Below are 15,744 nucleotides of genomic sequence, written 5' to 3'. Positions count from 1 at the left end.
CTCAGCGTCAGTGGACCCTGCCTCCCGGGTCCTGTGGGATGCAGCTCCCTCCGTTGCCGGTGCCACTGCTCCTCCTCCAGTTGATGCTAATGCACATAATGACAGGATGACAAAACAAAAAGGGGGTGAGAGACAAAGGATACACTGGGTCAATGGCTGCACCAACACCACCGTTGGCGTACACAGCACCCTCACACACAGGGAACAGGCCTACTCAATATGCCATACCACTAGCAGAGAAATAGCGTGCCGCCAAGGCATGGGGAGAGGCACACACTGCCAAATGCAGCACACCTGGGACCCAAGCAGCCCTGACCAGTAGTGGATGCCTACGAGCTAGGTAGGAGGATTATCCCTTCAGAACCCTAGCCACCAGGAGACCTATGCTGCAATGTCAGGCCTGGCCTAGGGGCACCTACTGACACACATCCCCCACCCAGATACCACCCTACCATGCATAAGTTGTAATGAAGGGAACTGTACTCACCCTCTTGTGGCTGCTGTGATGCCCTCAAGCGCCCATCCAGCTCTGGATAGGCCACCCCATTATGCAGGCCATCAGGGGTTCGAGGGGCACCCCTTCCTCGATGGGAGGTCATCCCCAGCTGGGCCTCTGCCGTCTTCTGTGCCCAGCGTCTCAGGTCCTCCCACCGTTTACGACAGTGGGTGCTCTGCCTGCCATAGACCCCCCAGGTCCGCACCTCCAAGGCAATGGCATGCCATTTACCCTTCTTTTGATGGGTGCTGACTTGGAGAGACAGTACACACAGGAAAATAGAGTTAGACAAACAGTCCTGCCTGTTACACTTAAGGTCCACCATACCCCTTCACATCACCATTTACACACACATGTCCCAGCACACAACCTATACGCTGCCCAGAGGACATCCACCCACCACATTACACAAGGCCTTCACACAACCACTCCATGCATTCCTGCCACATGCATCGTGCCCACAGTGTACACACCACTCCATGCATTCCTGCCACATGCATCGTGCCCACAGTATACTCACCTGTTGGGCTAGAGGCCCATACAGCAGTCCGTACTAGGGTAGGACCCCATCCACCAGTCTCTCCAACTCCTCCGAAGTGAAGGCTGCAGCCCTTTCTCCAGTCACACTGGCCAATATAGGTTTCAGACACAGGTCACAGCAGCACATGCAGTGTAGGTCCTCTCCTATGGAAGATCAGGTAGCAAGTGAGGGATCAGATAGAAAATGGCGGTCACGTCCGCGGTGGTGTATACCGTCACCACCGGCATGGATCACCATTGGCCACTGTAACCCATAGGGCCCAATGTTAACCAATGAGGAATTGCACGCGGTTCCCGACCGCCTCCCACAACGGCACACAATGTCAGCAGAATTACCTCACTTCCACCTGTCCCTCCACACAGGACAGGGGGACGCCATTTCAGGGGGGGCATGCCCTGGAAAATAGCTGTGTCCCTGGTGAAATTAAGAGATACTGGACAAATCACACTGACCTATTACAACAGCATGCAAAGTTCTGTTGTAGCTCCACAGTTCACTTTGTGACCGGCTCCTCCCTCTTTTGCCCCCATAGATTCCTACCGCTGTGGATGAAGAGGAGATGGAGACATTCCCCGTGTACAGACCCCTGGTGGACTTGGCAATGCTGGAGGACAGGCACATAATACTCACCTGTAGACTTGACAGGGCCACAATCAGAAAGCTGTGTGCCCAATTGGAGCATGACCTGATATCTGCTATCCGTCACACCACTGGAATCCCCCCTCTTGGGCACGTTCTATCAGTGTTCCATTTCCTCGCCACTGGTTCTTTCCAAGTGACAGTGGGCTTGGCAGCAGGAATATCACAGCCAATGTTCTCAATAGTGCTGACAAGAGTGTTTTCTGCCCTGATTAAACACATGTGCAGCTACATTGTTTTCCCCCAGGTTGAAGATTCGGCCACAGTGAAGGTTGAGTTCTATGCAATGGGACATATCCCCAACATAATTGGGGCGATTGATGGAACACATATTGCATTTGCCCCCCCTGTCAGAGCAAACAGGAGTTCAGAAATCACTCGATAAGTGTACAGATGGTGTGCTTGGTGGACTAGTACATCTCCCACATCGATGCTGAGTATCCTGGGTCAGTGCATGATGCCTTTGTCCGGAGGAATAGCAGCATTCCAAATGTGAAGGGCCAACTACAGAGGCACAGGGTGTGGCTAATAGGGGAGCTCTGGTTCCCACCCAGTATATGTTTGTATATGGTATGTTGTGTGCCATATAGGAGAGTGTGTGGCTAAGTGTTGTTTCTCAAGAATTACAGGTGACTCTGGTTACCCAAACCTATCATGGCTGCTCGCCACTGTGTGTGATGCCAGGACAAGGGCAGAAGAACGTTATATTGAGGCACATGGGTGAACCAGAAGGATCATTGAGAGAATCTTTGACCTCCTGAAGTCCAGGTTCCAGTCCCTCCATCTGACAGGTGGATCCCTGTGCTACTCACTGAAGGAGGTCTGCCAGATAGTGGTGGCATACTGCATGTTGCATAACCTGGCACTCAGACGCCATCGCCCATTCCTGCAGGAGGAGGAGGCTGGAGATGCCGTGTGCCAGCAGTGGACCCTGTGGACAGTGAGGATGAGGAGGTAGAGAATGGAGATGAGGACAACAGAACATCAGTGATCCAACAGTACTTCCAATGACACACAGGTAGGACAGAGTTACTTCACATTTCAATGAAATTTGTTTTTATTTCTGTGGTACTGGCATGCTGATATTTCCCACTTCTATTCCCACTCTGGCAATTCATTTTGCAAATCACATATACTCCTGGTGTGATCACTGCAGCCAGCTACAGGTCATTAATCTATGCTCATTTTCTGTATAGTTAAATTGCAATGTTTGTACCTGTTTCAATGAGTACATAATTGAAATACATGACATACTCTAAACTTCTTTTTTTGTCCGAGGGTGTTTATTGAAGTGCTGAAATATTGAGGGGCAAGTGCAAAGGGATGGGGTGATGATGGAGGACTATCCAGGGTATTGTTCCAGTCTATTTTTAGCACAGGTGCATTGTCCAAGGGGACATAAGAAGGGTAGCAATGGCAGTTCAAGGTGGACAGTGTGACTGAGTGGGACACAAGGGTGACAATCAGGAGAGTATCATTTCCTGGCGGGGGCCTTGGCAAGTGTCTCTGGCTTTTGTCTGGATCGCAGGGAACGTTTGCGGGGTAGTTCTGCTTCTGCAGGGGGAGGGGTGCTGGTGGCCTGTGAGTCCTGTGGTGGGGACTCCTGGCCACTAGTGGAGGTGGAAGGCTGTTCAGATGTATGGCTAGTGGCAGGGGCCAACTGTTGTGTGGCTGCCTCCCTCATAATGTTGGCCATGTCTGCCAGCACCCCTGCTATGGAGATCAGGATGTTGTTGGCATGCGAGTCCTCCCTGATCCCCTGGTACTGTCCCTCCTGCAGCATCCTGTTCTGCTGCACATTGTCCAGGATCTGGGCCATTGTGTACTGGGAATGTTGATAGGCTTCCAGGATCTCTGCAAGTGACTCCTGGATAGTCGGTTCCCTGGGCCTGTCCTCCCCCTGGCACATAGCACTCCTCCATAGTTTCACTATTGGCCTGTGCCTCTGTCCGCTGAACCGTAAGCCCACTGCTACTGACCCCAGGTCCCTGATTGTCTTGGGTATGAGGTGTGGCCTGGGGTCCCTGTAGAGGTGGACATACTGCTGATTGACATGTCCTGGGGACAGAGGTGTGGGTATGCTGGGTGGGTGCTGTGGTGGTGTTTCCTGATTGGGGAGACTCTGTGGCGGTGTGTGACTGGGCCTGGGTAACTGGCTGTCCAGAGGTCCCTGATGGGCCAGGTTGGTCATCCAGATCCTGAAGACCAGAGTTGCTGTCATCACTGTGGGCCTCTTCAGTTGGGGGACTGAATAGTGCTGGCACCTCTTCTCCGCTGATATTGGCTGGGATACGTGTGGGGATGTAAATGATGTGTTATGGTTTCTGTGTCTGACATGTTGTGCATCCGTGGCTTGCACTCTTTGGTTGTATTTGCCCTGGCAGCTTTCACTTGTGTATGTTGGTGTATGGTGAGATTGTTAGTTCTCTATGGTGTGCATGCTTTAGTGATGAGTGTCCATGCAGGGTTGTGAGGGGTGTCCATGCATTGGTACAGCATGTAGGGCTTGGCATTGGGATAAGTGAGATGTGATGGTGGGGTGTGTGGGAAGTGGTGGAGTGATGGGAGTGACGGCGAGGGTGGGGGTATGTGTGTGCATGCAGGGAGGAGGGTGATAGTAGTAGAGAGTTGACTTACCAGAGTCCAGTCCTCCTCCTACTCCGGCCAGGCCCTCAGAATGCAGTATTGCCAAGACTTGCTCCTCCCATGCTGTTAGTTGTGGGGGGGAGGTGGGGTTCCACCACTAGTCCTCTGTACAGCGAGCTGGTGTCTTGCTGCAATGGAACGTACCTTCCCCCGTAGGTCGTTCCACCTCTTCCTGATGTCATCACTGGTTCTTGCGTGCTGTCCCACGGCGCTGACCCTATTCACGATTCTCTGCCATAGCTCTATCTTCCTAGCTATTGATATCTGCTGCACCTGTGCTCCAAACATCTGTGGCTCTACCCTGATGATTTCCTCCACCATGATCCTTAGCTCCTTCTCTGTGAAAGGGGGGTGTATTTGTGGTGCCATGGGTGTTGTGTGAGGAGTGTAGGGGATGGAGTGTTGGGTAATGTGTTGGGGTGTGTGATGTGGAGTGTGTGAGTGGTGTATAGGTGTGTATAGTGAGTGGCTCTGGTTGTGTCAGTGGTTTTGGTTTCAATCTCCTAGCAGTAATTGTTGTTTGTAAAGTGTTGTGGATAATGTAGGTGTGTGTTTTACAGTGGTGTGGGTGTGTGGGTGTGGTGTGTGTATGGGTGTCAAGTGTGTATTGTTTGAATTGTCCAATGTGGTGTTGTTTTGTATGTGTGTGTCCAATTTGGGCGTGGTGGTATGTACCGCCAATGGTTTACCACCGTTGAATGTCCGCTGTGGTGATTCGTGGGTCATAATGTGGTGGGCGTTGTTCTGTTGGCGTAACGGTGTGGGTTTTGATACCGCCAGTTTATCACTGGCCTTTGGTGTGGCGGATTTGTGTCTGTGGCCGAATACTGATGGATTGGTGTGTGTGTGTCATAATATGGTGAAAGGATATCTGCCATGGCGGTAAGTTGGTGGCAGTCAGCGTGGCGGTAAGTGGGATTTACCACCAATGTCATAATGAGGGCCTAAGTGTGTTCTTGGAGTCATCATTTGGTTTGCTTTCTTTGACCTAGCTGATCTCACAAATGTGGTATCAATGTTTTGCAACCTAAAACTCAGGACTGGCTGTGTGTTCTGCTGTGGTTATGGAGTGTTCTGGCACCCCTAAAAAGGACAATGTTAGTCCTAAAGAGGTGGTCCCTGGAAGACTGTGGAAAGGTGTACTGCATTTGCATGACTATCCCAGAATAGTAAAGGATGGAAGTGCATGCCAAGTGCACCATATTGTTAGATATAAAATGTTATTTGAAAGAAAACAAGCATTGGGTGGTCAGGGAAGTGTTGATGTCTGCCATCCCCCAATGTAAGTAATGATTGAATCAGCGTGGGCACTGCACAAGATGTTCCACCTTAATATGACATCCCCCATACAAGAGTTTAATATTAAATTACTCTGAAGCTTCAATTTGTGCAGCACTAATTAATCACTAACTCTCAGTCGATCTGTCACTTCATCCAAGTATGCAGATTTAACCATGCCTCTCTTTATGTGCATGTGTGGGTGCTCCTTAACATGGGACATATGTATGCGAATCTATGTCATTGGGAACCTGTATATTTGATGGTCTTTGAGCTGTGGTTGTTGAATCTCTGATGAACTATGTTTGTGGGTGGCCCAAGCTTTGTAGCTTGCCTGCATGGTTGACTGCACACCTGTGTGCATTCAAGCTTATCTATTGTTCTGTGTGCTATGGTGGCTGTGCACATCACATGTGCATCTAGGCTTGGCAAGGTTTGTGCACACATGTTCGGAAATTTGTTGTTTTTTGTGCTTATGGGTGTCTCTAATCATGTTGTTTGTTCTGTTGTTTCAGTATGTGTGTGAATGTTGTTTGACCATTGTCTCTGTGTGCATGCTCCATACAGAAACCAATCAAATTAACTCTTTCAGTGCTTGTTTATGTTAGTGTTCAAGGAAGCTATGCCCCCAAAAGTCATTTTATCTTGCTACAGGCTGATAGGTTCATTTGATGCAGGTACACTATGTGATCTCAGATGTAGTCTATTAAGTCATCTGCATTTTTTAGTGTACTAGAGAGAATTTATTAGGAGCATTCACGTTTGCCTCCTCTGCTGCGTCCCATATTTTACTTGTAAACAGAGTACATTTAGTTATTTTGCAAATTAAATGTTAATAGTTGATAAACTCATAGCTTGTTCGTTATTACACATTTAAGAAAACTCTGGGGCATATTTACAATACGCTTTCGCGGCCTTAGCGCTGCCTTTTTTCCCCCACACCATATTAACAAAGTGGCCCAATGCATACAGTGTATCACTTTGTAACCTCTTTCGCCACATTAAGCCTGTGCTAGGCATGATATATGCAAGGATGGGCATTGCCCATTAGGAGGTCCCAAAAAATGGTGTGGTGAAATTTACAACATTTCACTGCACCATTTTTCTGTGATAAAATGATGCGCCCATTGAAACCGATGGGCCTCCTTGTGCTTTGCTGCTCTCGTATCTAAATTTTTAATGCAAGTGCAACAAAGCGCCACAATAACATAAAAAATGTTGACGCTATTGGCCTAATGACCGCAATTGTGCACTGTATTGTCAATATGGCACAACATGGTGTTGTTAGGTGGTGGTATGTGCATGTAAGAAAAGTGGCACATTGCGACTGATGCGCCAGTTTCTTGTAAAGATGCCCCTATGTTTTTCTTTTCATAAAATACAGAAATGTATGACGAAGTATGCATGTCCATTCAGTGATGCACATTGTTTTTGTTTCTTTTCTCTATTTGCCACTTTTCTCTTTTCTTCACAGTATTTTGTGAGTGTGATTGTCAAGGAATGAACCTCAGCGATAACCTAGTGGATGAGGATTTCCCATGGTGTGGACCCAATAATACATCTATCTTACCCTTGCAGAATACAACCTCAATAAAAGGAAAATAAGTCAGTCCAGAAGTGGGAAATGACGTCTTATTCAACTTTGGGAATGAGGGAAAACACACTATGTAACAGGACCCAGAGGGAGAGCGGGAGCCATTTAAAGGGGTGTGGCTCAAGCCGAGGCATGATTCCGTCAATTCGGGCACTGAAGGAGGAGGACACTACGGAGAGACGAGGAAGACAAGAGGAGATTTACTTTCTAACCAGGAAGTCAAACCGGAGAAAGAACTAGACGGGTTCCTACAAACCCAGTGAGAAGACACCACTTACATCAAACTCCTGCTGGTAGACGAGATCCAGAAGGAGAGATCCAGCGTGGGAGGGAACCGCATAGCTGTGATGCCACGCCACATCTCTGCAGAGAGGTGGCTTGGTCTAGTGCATACCCGGCTCCTATAGAGCTGTAGAAAATGGAGGGGTCAGAAGGCTAATCAAAGCTTTCAATGAGGGGAGGGTTACAAGGCTCAGAAAAGCCTCAGTAAGGGAACAAGAGAAACAAGGTAGGGGGAAGGAGGTGAGGGTTTTCATAACTTAGTGAGAAACGTTCCCTGAAACCTTCATGTGATCTTATGTTCTACCAAAACTCGTATCACTATTAACCCTTCTACTTCTCTTAATAATTTCCATCAGTTTGTTTCATTCTGCCATTAGCACAACAGCCTTTTCCCCAAACCAATATCCATCCAGATCACCTAAAATATTAATCCCTGAACATGTTGTTACAGGTAAAGGCGGCACACCTAAAAAAAGATACTTATCTGAAGAATTCTTACCTGACCTCATATTCTTTTCTTCCATCTTAAATCAGTGATCCAATCATGGAGCTATCCTAAAAGAGACAAGGAGAAAAGAACGAATGACATAAAGACCCCATTACTGAATTAAATAAATGCATGTTAAAAAATGGAGAAAGCATCTTGAGTGTATCCTTTCTTGCATAAACTAAAACATGGTGGAGAATGCAGGCAAACCTCCATTGACGCCAGAAGTGATGCAGTAGTCTGATACAGGAACAGATGAAATTAGAATGGGTTATAGAAAGGCAGATGTCTGACAAAGCAGATAGAGACTTGATTCTGAATGCAGTTAAGGCCTAGGTGGACAGTCTCCATAAAGTGGGGGAAGACCAATTACAACTTACCTCGTGCCTCTCAGGCACTCACGGAGGAGGTCCTAGTATCTCCTTACAGAAATCTAATCCCGGTGAAGATCCTGATGCTTTTCTGCTAAACTTTGAACATGCTGCCAAGGCATGTGGGTGGCCAGAAGCTAAATGGTCTTTCTTCCTATCCCCTTGACTGACCAGAGAAGCTTAAGCTGCATATCAAGGGGCAAATCCTGACAGGAATACATTCTACCAAGAAATAAAAAACATTATCCTGGACCACCTTGACCTCGATGTGGAAGTATATTGACTGAAATTTCATCAAGAGACGGGAGCTCCTAGTGACATCCTGAAAACATTATTTTGTAAGTTAAAGACAGCAGCCAAAAAGTGGCTAAAACCTAGAGAGTGTAGTAAGGAAGAGATTATGGACAAAATGTATTTGGAACAATTCTTAGAGTCCCTCCCAGTGGCCACACAAAAAGGTTAAAACAGCACACAAACTTCACCAGGGAGCAGACATTTGAAATGGCCACGACATTTGCAAGAGCTCAGCCTTGCTTCTCAGCCCCAGGGGGACTTAAGGAAACCCATGTACATTTCTCAGGAGCAAAAGACAAAATGGAAAAAGAAAATGATAAACCCTGCTTTGACAAAACAACAAAGAAGCCGCTTGTCTAGAGTCCAAACCCTATAGGGGCTATCATGTTTAGAATGTGGTGCGAGGAGACATATTGCCCGTTTCTGTCCCTTAAGAGGAACAGAGAAGAACCTATGGAGCTCAACTAAGCACCAAGAAACATTTTGTATATCCAGGAGTTTGGACCAAGTTTTGATCTAAGTCTTAAGTTGAACAATCAGTGGATCGATGCTCTCCTAGATTCTGGTTGTAAACAATCAGTGGTTAAATAAGGCCTGGTTGTACCTTCTCAATTGAGCCCTGAACAACAGGTTTTTAAACGATGTGTACATGGAGATGTCGGAACATAGCCTGTGGCACAACTTACGGTGATCACCTCAGAGGGATGGGAAAAGTTGTTGGAGAGGTCGTAGTAAAATGCCTGCCAGAAAAGCTAATTTTACGATTAGATAATCCTAATGTTGCAGAAATGCTTCATAAGAAAATAAAGATAGGGGTCCTAAGGAAAAATCTAAATTGTGAACCCTTGACATTAGACAAGAATTTTAAACATGCTCAGGTAAATGACACCTCCTTAAAAAATGCCTGGCAGGCCGCCCAACAGAATGAGGGGAAAGACTCTACCTCTTTCCCACAGATCATAATACAAAAGGGGCAATTATACAGGATAAAGGAAGAAGGGGCAGAACCACAGGTGTTAGTACCCATGGAATTCAGAGACCACGTTATATTCTTCTCTCATTCACACCTACTTGTTAGTCCAGATTATCAATGTCACGAGCCATGATAAAGACATGCTGAAGTTAAACGACATAATTACAGATCAGTCATGGAATTTACACACTCGACCTCTCATCAATGATGGTGAATATCAAAAGTACAGAAATATCGAAGGACAATTATCCATAACTCATGAAGGAGTTATACGGCGAGGGTCGAGAATCCTGATTCTGGAGAGCCTGAGACAAAAATAATTGAAGTGGCTCACAAAGGATATTGAGGAATTGTAGACACCAAAACAGTTCTCCAAGACTGAGCTTGTTTTATGTACTTAGATGAAAGAGTTCGTAAGGAACTCAAGGCCTGTCATAAAAGCAACTGCCGTTACCTATGGTACTCAACATATCCTGAATATGCCAGAACTCCCTAAGCATCTATGGGGGAGAATAGCCACTGAGAGCAATGGCAACCAAGTTATCCCAATGACCACCAAGAGAGAAAAAAACAATAACATGATTCATACAAGGGACTTGCTCAACAAGCAGAAAATAAAAGTTTATGCAGACAGGAAGCAACATGCAAAGGTCATGAGGTTTAATAAATGAAATTTGTTGATTGCCCAACAGATGCACAAAAGAAAAACTGATGCTCCATATGATGCTGAACCTTTGCACATGGTGTCTACAAAGAAACATATGATGACTGCCCAGCACCCGGGGAAGGCTATTGCCAGAGACCTTTCGCAGCTAGGCCTTTGATTCATCAGTCTTCAAATCAAGATGGTGAAGAAAAGACTGAAACTGAAAACTTAGTGACTGCTGTTACCTCTTCACCATCTTTAGCTATTTCTGACACTGAAGATGATGGCTTCCAGGTCAGTCCCTGCAGCCAGCCCCCGCTGCGCACAGCCAAAGGCTGTGTGTGGTGGTGGATGGATTAATATATAGTGATTAAAATTACTTTATGTTAAAAAAAACATAGAAATTCACTGAAAAAAATCAAAGGTTATAAGGATATTATAGTAAAGCTCACATTTTAAACATAAAAAAACATAGAAATTCAGCTTTTACAGTATTCTCAAGTAACTATAACTCATGCCCTAAGGTACATATAACTTGCACATTCGCCCGTCCTTCAACACTATTTTGTGTACAGAATTCCTTTAATTACCAACCTGGCCTGACAAGACCTCAGGAAAATCTCCCTGTAATTTCACAACAAGAGCTTGCTCTGACTCTTCCAACAAAAGTACTTGAGCCACACTGTTGAGATTTAATACTATGTTTAATTCTTTTTAGTCACTCCACATTAAACTGAAGGTCTCGCTGTGGCAACATCCCACTTTGGCAACATACAATTTACTAATGATTTTTCTACCTTTAAACTCAAAAGGTAACATATGGCACCTCAATATAGGAATGTTCTCACCTGTAAATGTGACTGGATGAATGTCTGTGTTCACCTAAAACTTCAATGGCATTTTCTCCCAACATTTTCCTATTACTGATAGAGTAGGGTAGCCGGAGTCAGCTACAATAGCGATACTTACCCCACTTATGGTCATGTTGCAAACTGGTTTGTTTTAGATGCCATACTCAAAAAGTACTCCTTCTACTCTGCCAATTTAATCTGTGGCTCCCTTGACACAGCAATAAGGGAAGGTAGAGAGTAAGTCAAAATGTTTGGGGACACATGACCACAACAAAGTTTCAACACTAATTTCACTAATAGTACCAAACACTACAATTCAATTTGGCAAGTGCACCCACTTGCCAGGCCTAAACATTCCCTTTTTCGAACATGTAAGGCACCCTAAGGTAGGCCTAGGTAGCCCCATGGGCAGGGTGCAGTGTATGTTAAAGGTGGGACGTGTACTGATGTGTGTTACATGTCCTAAAGGTGAAATACTTCTAAATTCACTGCTACAAGGCCTATCTGTCTCACAGGTTAACAAGGGGACTGTCTTAAACATTATTAAAGTGCAGATAGCAATATGGGGTTTGGGGTCTCCAAACTCACAATTTAAAAATACATCTTTTAGTAAAGTTGGTTTTTAGATTATTAGTTTGAAAATGCCACTTTTAGAAAGTAGACATTTTCTTGCTTAAACCATTCTGTGGCACTGCCTGTGGATTCCCTGTCTGGGTCAGTTTGACAGTTGGGCTGTTTGTGAATCCTCTCTAGACAGCGAGACAAAGGGAGCTGAGATGTAGCCTGCATATCCTGATGAGCCATCTGTGCTAGAGTGGAGTGAGGAGTTGTCACTTGCACCTTAATGGGCTGCGCCTGCCCTCTCACAGTGCAGTCTCCAACCCCCTGGTGTGTGTCTGGGGCCTGGCCTGGGCAAGGCAGGATCTTGTGAACAACAGAGACTTTCTGTTGTGCAAGACTGAAAATACAGACACTGCGGTGGCAGGCCTGAGATAGGTTTACAGGGCTACATGTGGGTGACACAACCAGTGCTGCAGGCCCCCTAGTAACATTTGATTTACAGGCCCAGGGCACCTCTAGTGCACTTTACTAGGGACGTACTAGTAAATCAAATATGCCAACCATGAATAAACCAATCAACAATACAATTTACACAGAGAGTATATGCACTTTAGCACTCGTTAGCAGTGGTAAAGTACCCAGAGTACTAAAGCCAACAAAAACAGGTCAGAAAAAATAGGAGGAAGGAGGCAAAAGGTTTAGGGATGAACCTGCAAAAAGGGCCATTTCCAACAAATGTCTACCTTGCATACATTATACCTAGCGCAGGTATAATGTGGTGCAAGGCTTTACTAACTGACACAATGATACCATTGCACCAGTTTGTAAATGCAGTGCTGTGTTGCGGACCGTTTGCACTACCATAGCATTAATAAATTACGCTATGGCAGCACAAGGGCCTTGTAAATGAGCCCCCCAGACTTTCAAAGTACATATGGCCCTTACACCTTATTGTATAAATGTACCTTATGACCTTTGTACTCAGGAACTGTGCACCCCACTACGTTCCGCACAATATTTTATGCTAAAAACTAGGTCCTGATCACTAGAGTCTTCAAATAAATAAAACATGAATGGCCATCCATGGGAGTGCACAGCTCAAGAATGTAGAATGCCTGGTGCACAGTATTTAAGGCTGAGCTGGTGTCTATGTGACTTATGAAGAAACTGAAATGGAGACTTTTAAATCTTGTGTATAATTGAATCTAGCTCGCTTGGAGTAGGGACAAAGGTTAGAAGTTTGGGTCCCCATTTCACTGACTGAACTCTAACTGCCCAATCCAGGTTAAATACGTTTCCTGATATAACTTCAGAGCCTGTGTTATCAGCAAGGCAACAAGCAGCACTTCATAAAACCCCATAAAAAACAAATGAATATCCAGATCTACTATATAATAATGTTATGCAGCTATTTGCGATTAGCTTTATTACGAAAACCACAAATTTATTACAAAACCACAAATAATGAAGCAATGTAATTGCACATCAAGAACCTAATTTGTGAAGTGTTGGCGCAGGGCAGCCTCAAAAGCCATTTTGCTGCACTGCCTTGTGTCAAAACAAAAGGGCAGGAATTCACTGTATCTACAATATATGACTCAATCCTGTCCATGTCCCATGCGCTGGCACACAAATTGCTGACATGCGCCAACTCAGGCACACATGCAGCATGGTGCAAGGATGCCTACATTGCCAGGGTGATTGTTTTTGTGCAGGTATGGACCTCCTCCCATACCAAAGCAATCACAAGGGGTGTTTTCCTCCCTCTCTGTGTGCTGCAGAAAGCAGCACACATAGAAAGAGGAAAAATGGGGAGAAATAATGTTATTTCTCCCCGTTGAGCCACCGTTACACCACCTCCAGTGTGGCGTAGGAAACTAACGCATTCCGAGGCCTACGAAAGCTTGTAAATCTGGGAATGCAACAGATTTCATGAGTGTTGCATGGGAACATCCATAACAACACCCATGGAATGCACCTTTTACTGAGAGTACTGAGTGAATGGGGGTCAAATCTACAAGGCCATGTAAAGCCATGAGAAGTGGCTTTGCGTGGACTTCTTGGTATGGCCCTGCAGCCTGCACCAAATTGGTGCAACGGCAATGCAGGCCACTTGTAAATGAGGCCCCAAGTCCCTTCCCTGAAAAGAATGATACATGCATCATTAAAATGGACATTAAAATGGACTCGCATCACATACCAGATGCAAATTAGCTTCTCCATATTATTTTAATTAGGCCAACAACATTTATCAAAGGCTTCAAGATATGGAATAGATAGGGGACACATAAAATCTGCTTTAATTTGACGGCATGAGTTTACTATACTGCAAACACAGGAACAATAAATAGTCCTTTGTGCAAGAATTGGTGAGATGCACAATAGGTTGTTTGATGTTGAACTGACCAAGCTGCTGTGAATGTTGTACACTCCTGTAACTCACTTTGCATCTGCATACCCCTAGCTTCTGCTTATACCTTTAATTTTGGGGAAATCCAGATTAGCAGGCTACAAAGAGCTACCTAAGAGGGGTATGCCTAAGAGACACTGGTGAGTGTTATCTTTCTGATAAGGCATGACTGTGCTCTCTAATGTTCTATTGTACACCAGTGCGATATGCGCATTAATAAGAGCAGTATCTATGTAGCTCAGATTGGATATGAAAAATGAAATCTGCAGAGGCAGTCAATCACATTAGTGAGCATTTGGTTCTATCTCTGACATTAACCACTAAGTAACCCCACACAAATTGGATTGGAGCATTAATTAAAATGCACAGGTAATCCTTCACTAAATGTCATTGCTTTTCCCAGTTTGATTGTTTATAATGCTTCGTGCTACATCGCTGGGTTAAATCACACTCTGGTACACAATGAAAGGGTACTTTATAATGCGGAAAAATAGCACGCAGCATAGTTCAGCACCCAAGACAAAGCAAATATGATTACACAGCTGTTGTTATAGATACCTACTTACAGCTGCTGAAAAGGGAGCTAGCATGTGGTCTATTGTTATTTGAGAAAGAAGGAAGGGGCGCTTTAGGTGGAATGTTGCAAAAGTACCATTAAATTCAACATGAGCGTGGCATCATTGACAGAAATGCAAGCCATGTCACCACATTCCAGTTCAAATGCTTCACAACCAACTCCAGATTTATAATTTATTTTGCGCAATTAAACGCTTCTTTCCGCAGATATATGTTCCATTTAGGCCCAGGAATAAAGAGAAAGCATAGGCAGCACTGTTTATGGAGGCCCTAGAGATGGAGAAATAACGTGACCCCTCAGATGGAGAATTTTTTGGAACTGGGCACTTTCGTTTAGGGAAAGTGAGGTTATAAAACAATGATTGTTCCATAGGATGCACAAAGATTGTAAAACTGAGCCTCGAAAAGTGCTCCAGTAGATCTCCTGACTTTGTTTTTTTTTTGCACCGGAAGAAAGTCTAACAAACTGAAGAGAATGAGGCGTATTCATAAACTGCATTTAGTAGTGAGTTCAGTGGTATTATGACGGTACTCCTAAAGTGGCACGAAATTCTATTCACAAACCTATGAGTGTAAACCTCCACCCCTCCAATCTTATCTATGGGGAGATCCTCAGACATGTAAGTTTTCTACTTTCCAATAAATGTTGAGGACCAGGGGAGTAGCTGAATACACGTAATACTACAGGAGAGGGAGGGAAGGAGGGAGCAAGGGAGGGAGAGAGGGAGGAAGGAAGCCGCAGCATTTTCCAAGTCCAGCCCGTCTTCCTTTCTATCTGTGAGCCATTTTGTGAGAGAACGGATTTTCCTCCACTCCAATACTGGTAGAGATTTTGGCGTGGTTTGTCACAATCACGAGTGCGCAGTCACACACAATCAAAAACGTTGCACCCATAACTGAACATATGCATACGCCTAAGAGAATTTAAATACATAGACACCTTTGTGAATTCGGTCCATAATCTTTAACGTTTGACCGCCACTTCAGCCCAGGAAAACCCATCCCTATTGTTCGCAGAGCAGGTTGTCACCCTATTTTATGGCATCAGGATGTCCTCATAGAGACAAATATTCCAGACTAAGAAAATAATACATAAGTG

This window comes from Pleurodeles waltl, chromosome 1_2 (assembly GCF_031143425.1).
Source record: "Pleurodeles waltl isolate 20211129_DDA chromosome 1_2, aPleWal1.hap1.20221129, whole genome shotgun sequence".
Lineage (NCBI taxonomy): Eukaryota > Metazoa > Chordata > Amphibia > Caudata > Salamandridae > Pleurodeles > Pleurodeles waltl.
The sequence above is the reverse complement of the archived record's forward strand: the minus strand, read 5'-3'. Positions refer to the sequence as shown.